Source organism: Macaca fascicularis, chromosome 3 (assembly GCF_037993035.2).
Source record: "Macaca fascicularis isolate 582-1 chromosome 3, T2T-MFA8v1.1".
Classification (NCBI taxonomy): Eukaryota; Metazoa; Chordata; class Mammalia; order Primates; family Cercopithecidae; genus Macaca; species Macaca fascicularis.
This window is the reverse complement of record NC_088377.1, coordinates 19,929,980-19,941,200: the sequence shown is the minus strand read 5'-3', so window position 1 is coordinate 19,941,200 and position 11,221 is coordinate 19,929,980. Positions and strand designations below refer to the sequence as shown.

The 11,221-nt window shown below is 37.7% G+C and overlaps 1 long non-coding RNA gene across 1 annotated transcript; it reads left to right on the top strand.

Annotated features, from left to right (window-relative positions):
- Positions 1-3,074: 3,074 nt before the first annotated feature.
- LOC135970024 (uncharacterized) lies at positions 3,075-9,345 on the top strand. The gene is made up of 3 exons (XR_010585414.2): positions 3,075-7,257; positions 7,546-7,679; positions 8,994-9,345. It is a non-coding gene; the product is annotated as an uncharacterized lncRNA (long non-coding RNA).
- The last annotated feature ends 1,876 nt before the right edge of the window (positions 9,346-11,221 follow it).

Here is an 11,221-nt window from a genome sequence, read left to right as displayed (position 1 = left end):
AGTCACATATTTTGACTACATATTTTCAGCACCTATTTGAGATTAAAAAGGTAAATAGGACAAGGTCCTTAAGCTAACGGAATTCACCGTCAAAAGGACTACCTCCTACCTAGATTAAATTGCATGTATTATGCTTTTTAGGAAATTAATGAAAACTTTTTACTTCTTCCTACAATTGTTAGCAACCAGATTTTGAAAGAATGAAACTTATGCAGAGCAAGGAATCTTTCAAAATCAAAACTGAAAGGGATAAATTGCAGAATCTGGAATGAGGTTTTTAAAATCTAGACAGAGCTTATTTAGAAAACAGAGACATTTTTATTAGCTTTGTTAACCAATCCATCCAATGAATAGAAGCAAATGAGAAGCCTTAGGTTTTTAATTTAGCCCTTAGTTCCAGAGAAATTTTGAATTACTTTTTATTAAAAAAAGTTTTAAACATAACCAAAAGGCATTTATGCTGAAAATATTACCAATCCACATATAATCTATTATTTAATGTCTTTAATTTTTTTCACTTGCTCTCATAATTTTATTTTTTTTTCTTCGGTTTATTCTTTTTTAGTTAAGCTCCAAAATATGGCCCATGTTTTGCATCTCATGGATATTCTCTGAAGTCTTTTTAATGTATATGCTTCCTCTTCCATTTTTTCATCCTTGCAAATTATTTGCCAAATAAATAGGCTCATTTGATCTGTAGAACTGTCTTATATTCTGGACTTTGCTGACTGCATCTCGTGAAGTCATTAATATGTGGGGTTTTTGTGTGTTTTCTGAAATTTTCTAACAAGATATAGATGCTTGCTCAGATTCAGCTCCCAAGTTTGTGGTAACAGTCCTCCACAGGTGGTCGTGTGTCTTCTATTGGGAAGTATATAGTGTTTGTTTGTTTCTCTTTTTGTGACATTAGGAGCAATCAATGATCATTGTCTAGTTGCGCTATTTTATTAGTGTTCAACAAAATGGTGGTATTTTAATTAAATCATCACTTTTCTTTTAATTAACTGGACTATTTTTATAAAGACAATCTCCTCAGATTATTAATTTACTCTAGGTATAACTCTCAAAAGAAAAGCAGTTAAATACTTATTTTTCCTTTATTAATCAGTCAGCAGAAGAGAGAATTGGCTCTAAACTATCTTCCAAATGTGATAAACAGCTATTTTCACCTAAGTATGTTTAGAAACTCATGGACTTTGGCATACTGGATATATTTTAATTTATTGCAGTTTTTATTAAATTGATGCTAAATTTGGCAGCGGAATATCATTTGTTTCCTTTTACAAAATCCCAGTAGTCTCTGATAGTTCCTTTGCTTTCTGGTAAAGCAAGATTTTCTAGACTTTTTTGTGCATTTCCTGTCTGAGACCTCAACCAGTTCTTTTCTGGAAAATCTCTGAGTTTTTGTGTTGTGCAACATGATTATTAAAGACCATGGTCTGAATACTAGTATAATTTTGAAACTTAGGCCATTTACTGTGAACATACCGACAAACATTAATATTTCTGTTTCTTCTCCTACTGCTAGAATATGCTTCTCTGTGTGCTTTACTATTGACTTGGGAGTCAACAGATGGAGTAAAAGGGGTTTTACTGAAGATGACACTTGTCACTTTCAAGAGCCAGCACTTAAGAGTGAGTGTAGAATTTTCCTTGGGCTACTGCAGTGCAAGAAATAGAAACTGTTCAAGATCATAACAGGATGATGAATCTTTCATCAACTTGAGTGATTACAGAGCTCACAGCCACTCCATTGATCCACATTCATTATACTGCACACATGAGAGTTAACCCTTTGTCTCTGAAATCTCTGAAAAATTTGTGTAATATACTACCAAAATATAATTCTGACTGGTGTAACATTTTGTTTTTATACAAAAATGAATGCTATTTCAACTTTCTGCCTTACCTTCAATCCACAGTCTAAAACTGGTGAATTCAGCTAAACTTCTATATTCACTAATGGCAGTTCATTCTCTTTTACAACTTTCAGGTTATTTATGCTTCTTCTCACATATCGTTTTCTAAAGTGCAATATAATGACTCTTAAGTACTGACCACCTTGTAAACATACCTCTGGATTGTTTTCAGTAAGTCCTGATTTGAATTGCTTTGTCCTGGTGCTAGTCTGTGAGACATTCACTGATTTTAAGTACAAATGTATGTATTCTGTCATGTACCTATTCTGCAAAATGTATTATGTTGATGATTTGACTCAATAATTCCATTTTGGACTATGGAGATATGTCACAGAATATTTTCAATGTAGGTCACTGTAGCAATAAACTTACTTTGTTCTGGAAAATATTTTATTGATGCGTAAGAATTTCAGGCTCAAGGATATCTACTACTCCTGCTATATGACTACATGTAATAAAACCCTCTTCTCTGTGACAGAATCAACATATCAGATAATGCTGACACAGGCCAGGTACTTAATGGATATTTATTACATGAAAGAATAATTGTGGCTGCTATAGCTGATCTTATCTGATCTCTTAGTTGATTTCTTTTGTCAGGAAAAAAAATTCATAATGTTATTATTTTATATACATTTACTTGAAAATTTATGTTAGAGTCAGAATAGGTGCAAAAAAATTGTGCTTGATTTACACTTTTTTTTGAAAGTATAGTAGGATGCTATTGGTGTTCCACCTAGATCTCCTTCACAGGCTAGTACGCACATCCCCCCACTGCTAGAAGTGTTGGCTGCATATCCCTCAAATTTAACCCCTTTCCCACATGGGAAGTGCTTGGAAAATAAAGTTATACTCCAATGCCACCACCATGCAAATGACTGCCCATAGTAAATGGCATACTGATATGGGGTACAAAGGCCAACCCCCTTTCCTCAAGGTGGGTCAACTCTGTGGTGTGATTTTTCTCCAGAGCACCCTGTGAATCAGGTCAAAGTTAGACTTCACCTGAAACCTCATCCTTGCTCAGCTCTTTCTCTTACTTATAGTGTTTCTCTCACCCCTTTATGTTTTTTTTTCCTTTTCATGAAGAGCACTCCATCAATACAACATATGTATCCAAAAATTCCTGTTTTAGGCTCTGTTTCTAGAACATCTGATCTAAAACAGCTGGTTCAAGGAGTGGCCTTAACAAACAGTCTCTAAGGATAGCTCTTGGAGTTGAATTTATCACTGGCTACATGACAGTGAGTACCACATCACTGAAGGTAGGTGGAGAATCTGTGAATCACAATTCCCTGGAATCCTGCAGCAATTAAATTGTTAAGATTTTTTGTTCACAGTGAACTGAGTGTATAAGTCTGTTCTCACACTTCTAATAAAGACACACCCAATACTGGGTAATTTATAAAAGAAGGAGATTTAGTTGACTCACAGTTCCATGTGGCTGGGGAGGCCTTACAATCATGATGGAAGTTGAATGAGGAGCTAAGTCATGTCTTACATGGTGGCAGGGAAGAGAGTTTATGCAGGGGAACTCTCATTTATGAAACCATCACATCTTGTGGGACTTATTTACTACCACAATAACAGTATGGGGGAAAGCGCCCCCATGATTCAATTTCTCCACATGAGCCTGCTCTTGACACATGGGGATCGTTACAATTCAAGATAAGATTTCAGTGGGGACACAACCAAACCATAACATTCCACCCCTGGTCTCTCCCAAATTTCATGTCCTCACATTTCAAAATCAATCATGCTTTCCCACTCGTCCTCTGAAGTTTTAACTCCTTTCAGTATTAGCTCAAAAGTCCACATCCAAAGTCTTATCTGAGACAAGGTAAGTCCCTTTCTCCTATGAGCCTGTAAAATCAAAAGTGAGTTAGTTACTTTCTAGATACAATGAGGGTGTAGGCATTGGGTAAATACACCTGTTCCAAATGGGAGAAACGGGCCAAAACAGAGGGACTACAGGCCTCATGCAAGTCTGAAATCCAACAGGGCAGTCTAATCTTAAAGCTCCAAAATGATCTCCTTTGACCCCATGTCTCACATCCAGGACATTCTGATGCAAGAGGTGGGCTCCCAAGGCCTTGGGCAGCTCTGCCTCTGTGGCTTTGGAGGGTACAGCCCTTTTCCTGGCTACTCTCATGGGCTGGCATCAAGTGTCTGTGGGTTTTTCCAGGCTTAAGGTACAAGCTGTTGGTGGATCTACCATTCTGGGATCTGGAGGATGGTGGCCTTCTTCTCAAAATTCCACTAGGCAGTGCCCCCGTGGGGACTCTGTGCTGGGGCTCCAACCCCACATTTCCCTTCCACACTGCCTTAGCAGAGGTTCCGCAAGAGGGTTCTGCCCTTGCAGTAAACTTCTGCCTGGACATCCAGGAGTTTCCATATATCTTCTGAAATCTAGGTAGAGGTTCCCAAATCTCAATTCTTAACTTCTGTGCACCCACAGACTCTTGCATCCTCTAAAGCAATGCCCTGAACTCTATGTTGGCCCATTTTAGCCATTGCTGGAGCTGAAGCATCTGGGATTCAGGGCACCTTGTCCTGAGGCTGCATAGAGCAGGAGGGCCCTGGACCTGGCCCAGGAAGCCATTTTTCACCCCTAGGCCTCCAGACATTTGATGGGAGAGGCTGCTGCAAAGGTATCTGACATGCTCTGGAGACATTTTCCTTATTGTCTTGGCAATTAACATTTGGCTCCTCATTACTGATGCAAATCTCTGCAGCGAGCTTGAATTTCTCTCCAGAAAATGGAATTTTTTTCTACCTCACGGTCAGGCTGCAAATTTTCCAAACTTTTATACTCTGCTGCTGCTGCCTTTTTTTTTGTTTTTTTTTTGTTTTTTTTGTTTTTTTTTTTTTAACACGGAGTCTCACTCTGTCACCCAGGCTGGAGTGCAGTGGTGCAATCTTGGCTCACTGCAAGCTCCACCTCCCAGGTTCACGCCATTCTCCTGCCTCAGCCTCCTGAGTAGCTGGGACTACAGGCGCCCGCCACCATGCCTGGCTAATTTTTTGTGTTTTTAGTAGAGATGGGTTTTCACCACGTTAGCCAGGATGGACTCAATCTCCTGACCTTGTGATCTGCTCATCTCAGCCTCCCAAAGTGCTGGGATTACAGGTGTGAGCCACCGCACCCAGCCACTCTGCTTCTTCTTGAAAGCTTTGCCGCTTAGAAATTTCTTCCCCTAAGACCCTACGTCATCTCTCTCAAGTTCAAAATTCCACAGATCTCTAGGGCAGGGACAAAATTCTGCCAGTCTCTTTGCATAGCAAGAGTGTCTTTTACACCAGTTCCCAACAAGTTTCTCATCTCCATCTGAGTCTACTTCAGCCTGGACTTCATTGTCCATATCACTGTCAGCATTCTGGTCAAAGCCATTCAACAAGTCTCTAGGAAATTCCAAACTTTCCCACATCATCCTGTCTTCTGAACCCTCCAACTATCTAAAAAGTTCCAAACTTTTCCACATTTTTCCATTTTTTTCTGAGCCCTCTAAAATGTTCCAACCTCTGTTATCCATTTTCAAAGTCACTTTCATGTTTTTGGGTATCTTTACAGCTACACCCCACTCTACTGGTACCAAATTACTGTATTAGTCTGTTCTCATGCTGCTAATAAGGACATACCCGAGACTGGGTAATGTATAAAGGAAAGAGGTTTAAGTGACTCACGGTTCCACATGGCTGGGAAGGCCTCACAATCATGGCAGAAGGCGAATGAGGAGCAAAGTCACATCTTACATGGATGCAGGCAAGAGAGCTTGTGAAGGGAAACTCCTATTTATAAAACCATCAGATCTTGTGAGACTTCTTCTCTACCCCAAGAAGAGTATGAGGGAAATTGCCCCCATGATTCAAGTATCTCCACCTGGCTCTGCCCTTGACATGTGGAGATTATTACAATTCAAATTGAGATTTGGATGGGGACACAGGCAAACCATATCACTGAGGTAAAATGCAGGTGGAAAAGAGGCACTGGCTTGGGCAATATGTGGTGGTTGAGAGATAGAAGGAAATGGTAACTAGATGACTGTGATATTGGATTAGTATTGTTCATGATTTGAAAAGTGAAAATAACTGGCCCTAAGGAGCTCAAACACAAATTCAGAAAGACATGTGAATGTCAGAGTCTCACTGGCAGTACTTTAAAATTCCTCATCCCCTATTGCCTGAGAAATGACCAATTTAAAAGCTAGGTTTATTGCCTAATGATAAGAGTGTAGAACTTCAGAGATGGCTGAATAATCAGATTATCAAAATACTGCCAAAGTAAAGCCTCTCATAAAGAATAAATGGGGACTTGAAACTTGGGTGGGAAATGCTCTTAAAACTTTTGAACTTCTAGATTCTTTTAACACCCCTGGGCCTGAACAAGTGTCCCCGCTTCTCTCTGTTGAAAGACATAACCCCTCCAGATCCCACTTGCTTGAAGATCATCTAAGAGCTCTCAAATGTGTCAGTTGTCTTACAAGACAATGCTTGCTATCTTAGTCCATTTTGGCTGTTGTAACAGGATACTATAGACTGGGTGATTTATAAACAGCATAAGTTATTTTCTACCGGTCTGGAGGCTGGGAAGTCCAAGATCGAGGTGCCTGCAGATTCAGTGTCTTGTAAGAGTCTTCTCCCCCGTAAACAACCAACTTCTCATGCTGCACTCACATTTAGAAGGGCTGAGGGGTCTCTCGTAGTCCTTAGGAACATTATTCCAACCCATTTATTATGTGACATAAAAGGTCGTTTGCTGTAAGTGGGATCCAGAGAATGATATTTCTTGGCAGCTATTATAAGCAGTCTTGCCCATAGAGCCTTATCATCCTATAACGCTCATGATACTAGAAGTGTCAGTGGTTTAAAACAAAACAAAAAGATACCATGTGCAGTCTGAAAAATAAAGGAGCCATGCAATGAAAATTCCTAGTGTCCTGCAGCAACGTTATGCTGTCTGTAGCAGGGAACTATGCACATGAAAAAAGCAGCTTCTGGTATGCACCGAGCTCTGCTCCAGACAGAACATGCAACTGTAGAACAGTGAGTGACCCCGTCTCTAAAACTGGCCAACATGAGCTGGATACGCTCAGAGCCCTCAAGTTATGAGTTTGGGTGTATAGTGGGAGGAAAGATGATTTCCAATGATTAAGAGTTGGTGACTTCCAAAGTTAAAATAACACAGAAATCTCTCATTCTCTCTACTCTGCTAATAGGTATAGAAGCATGCCATGTTTTCATTTAAAGCATCAGCAGAAGGCAAGAAAGAAAGAATAATTTGTATTGATTGATTGATTATTTGGGTCAATGCCGCTTGACAGATTCTGAAGAACAAGAGGTGAGAATGTTTTAATCTACTCTGCTCTGTATGTTACGGAGAACAAAAAAGAATTCTTATAGGTATATGATATTTGAAGTTCTAGTGAGAGAAGTAGACTTTTTTGAAAGTGTGATGTTGTAAAATGAATGGAGGACATTGTTGGAAATAATTTATGGAAAGAAAAAGTAGCAATAGTTCTAAACTCAATATGATATTAAACTCCATTCTTATTCTGTAACACTTCCAAAACCGTAAGGATAATTTTGCAATGGTCTTCAACTGATTTTCAGTTTTTTTAATCCAAAGGAATATAGACAAGGTGGTAAGCATCTCTCAATCCAAGGAAGATAGCAAATGATATGAACTCCTCTAAGAAGATTTTGGTACCAAAAAGAATGTTCAAGATTAGTTTGCTTCGCTTTCCTACTGGGGAAGATCCAGTAAGTAAGAATAGCAGTGTATATTAAAAAATAAAAAGAGTGACTCATTATAATAGTTTTCTCCAAGCCACAACATCAATAACTATCTTTGCCCCTTCAGCATGTGTTTTGAAGGGATTGAAGAACTCTAGGTGGGCTCCAGACTTAAATGAACAAATGATATGCATGTCATCTCTGATACTCTGCAAAACTTATGATTCCATGATCCTATGAGCCATATGCTTGTACAGTCTCATGGTGATCACTAAAAAGGACCAACTCTTTATTTAACACTTTGAGAGTGAATATTGGAAGTTTTTGTATATAGAATTTTATTTTGGGTTGCCTGAGACACATCTCAGTGCTTCTAATGAAGACAAGACCTTGAATGAATGTACCATGAAAACGGAGGACTATTGGGCAACAGATGTGAAATTGCAAGGTATATTAATTTGCATTATGTGATGATCACACAAATGTGTTTCTTGTTTATATTCAGTCCATTGAGATATGTTTAGTTAATTTATTCTCTTTGTTTAAAAGGGAAAAAAGCAAATGAATGTGGTAAATAGACCATTAAAGCCAAACATGGAAAAACGCCTTTAATTGTTATCTATTTAATTTGGTAATTAGATCACATAGTTAATTTAAATGTTTAAAAGAGAAGCAATGACTAAAAGCATGCACTAATCTCCAATAAAGTAGTCCCTTTATTGTTTGTTTGCTTTTTTTCAAAAAACAAACAGGTTTGAATTTAATTCACTCAACCACTGAAGTAGAGAACAACAGAAAGATAGAAGAGCACATAACGCTATAATTAATCATAATACTTTCTAGAATATATAATTCCTATTCCTTCATAGCTAATTATACATTATTCAATGAATCCATTTTAAATTATGTTTCCAGGTAAAAATACATATTGCATGGTATGTTAAAAGTATGTATTTCCCAATATAGTAGAATATTTCATAGGTTTATATTAGAAGTCATCACACTATGCTTCTGAGGGCTAGACACATCTTTTTTGTAAATAAAGTTTTATTGGAACATTGCCATGCTCATTTGCTTCTATACTGTCTATTGCTGCTTTCATGCTACAGCAGCATGGTTCGTTAGTTGCAAACAAGACCTTATGGCCCACAAAGCCTAAAGTATTTACCATCTTTCTCTCGACAGAAAAGGTTTGTCAGTCCCTAATCTAATATATAAAATAAGGTAATACAGAATATATTTTATTAGCTACATTATATATTATTGCTTTTTATCTTAAATTAGCAAGGCTGTAGCTGTTTTAGAAATCTCTCTCCCTCTCCTTCTCTTCTCTGCTAATAGGTATAGAAGAATGCCATATTTCACTTAAAGCTTCAGCAGAAGGCAAAACAGAAAAAAATTACTTAGTACTGATTGATTTATTATTTGAGTCAATGCCTCTTGACAGATTCTGGAGAAGAGGATTCTAATAATAGCCAAGATTACCTGCTTTCTGGTGCTGAGACCTGTTTGCCAGTCCAATAAAGGTATCCAGAAGGATTTAGAAGGGGGCTCTCTTTGGTGATGTAGAGTCCTCAAGCTGCGTGTCACCTTGAATCTACTCTCAGGGTAGCCTTCAAGTGACAATAATACAATTTGTTTCTATTCTTTAAAATGAATTAAGAATTTGACCCATTAAAATAATTTATTTGCATAATTTGAAATAATTATGTTTATATATTAATTATATAATTATAAATATATAAGATCAATTTTGTAATATATAAACATAAGTTATATAATCACTGATTATAAAAATAGCTATTTTTGTTTTTCAAAAAATGAACAAATAAGGTGTTTCTTCTAGGATTTTTAGACTACGGCAACATATTAGAAATACAACCAGCAGAAACTTTCAGCAGGTTGGGTGTGTGCGTCTATGTATGTTTTGGCACCAACCATAAACTGGATCCTTTGCATGGGGATACAACAAAGAAATTTTTAATTGGGTGGTGTGAGCCGTGGGGGTTAAAGAAACTTATCTGGCCAGAAAGTGTTGTTTAGGGGGGAATTCCAGGAAAAGTCACAACTGGGAAGGTCAACCAGTTCTGTGGGTGGGTCATTACATCCAGGAATTCAGTCAGTATGTGTGAGGTCAGAATCCTGGGAGGTCTGTCCATGCAGGAAAAGGAAGCCAACAAGTAGGTTTGAACAGGCAGGATATCGGCCCTGGGTGGCACATGGGAAGGAAGAGTAAAATTATATATTCAGGCATTGGCTTCTCATCACATGATTCAAGCCTCAGGGCAGGAATCCAGCCTACAGAGGGCAGAGGGTACTGGGCAGTGACAATCTTTTGGTCTAAAGGGCATATAAGGACATTCGACCCAAACCATTAGGAACTTAAAGAATTATGGAAAATAAAGGAATGACCGAAGACAAAGATATCTCAAGCCTGAAGGAAAGAGATATTTGAGGGAAATTGTGTCTGTTTTCAAGTCCTAGTAGAATCCCTTGTAATGTCCCTCCTCTCTGGAGGGTGAGAGGAGATTCTTCTCCCAGAACAGGCCTTGGAGTTGTTGCTGGTCTAAGCTTTCAAGTTCACCAAAAGACACAAAACAAGACAGGGTCTGATATTCAGTGGAGTTTCCCTTGGAGACATCAAACTCCTGTGAGTTACACAATGTAATCCACTCAGTTTGGGAAACAGAGAGAGTAATGGGAATAGTTCTTAGACAAATTTCAAAATATACTTATTGAATTAGAGGTAGTAGCCAAAATGTTCTATTATGAAATGTTTTGTCTTCTCGGGTCAGAGTCAGAAATCATGAAACTCCCACGATGAGTTTAACTTATCAGTCTGATTCATATCTCCTGTGTTCTAACTTTTAATTCCTTCTTATTGCCTCTATTTCACACCATATTCTGACATCAGCATTTCTGACACCAGTATGCTAACCCTCAATTTTTTCCAGGAATTCAGTTTGGTATGTCCTCTCAACCTATGACGTATTCTGGCTCCAATTAACCTGCTTTAGTGCTTCAGCAAGAAGGGCTTAAATCCCTCCCGTGTGAGAAATGATGACAATGCTATTTTTTTTTACATTACTATATTCTGCTTTTCCAAAATCCATCCAGCCAGATTATGTCCTGATAGCATGTTAATGCTAGCTTGCATGGAGTACTCTCTCAGAGTAAGTGTGCCGAATTTTTTTTTATTGAATTATAATGATAATCAAAGGCTTTTAGTGATTATTAGATTAACTTGTATAATAATAGCAAATCATAACAAGAGAGTGTCATGAACTCTAGCTTTCAATTCTTAAGTTTAGACAAGTATGTACGTGTATGTATGTGTATACCTTTATTTGTACTTCTGAGAATTTATGTAATTTATTTACTACTTGTTTTCTAAGTCATTTGGAGAAAATAAATTACCATCTAGAGAATGGAAATTTAATGACAAACACCCTAAAATGAGAAATTAACAGGGTGATATTAGTATTGACTTCTAAACTCATGCTTCAGATTGAAAGACAAACCATTGAACTTCATAGATTTATGTCAGTTCTCATGGTTTTCATCAGTTC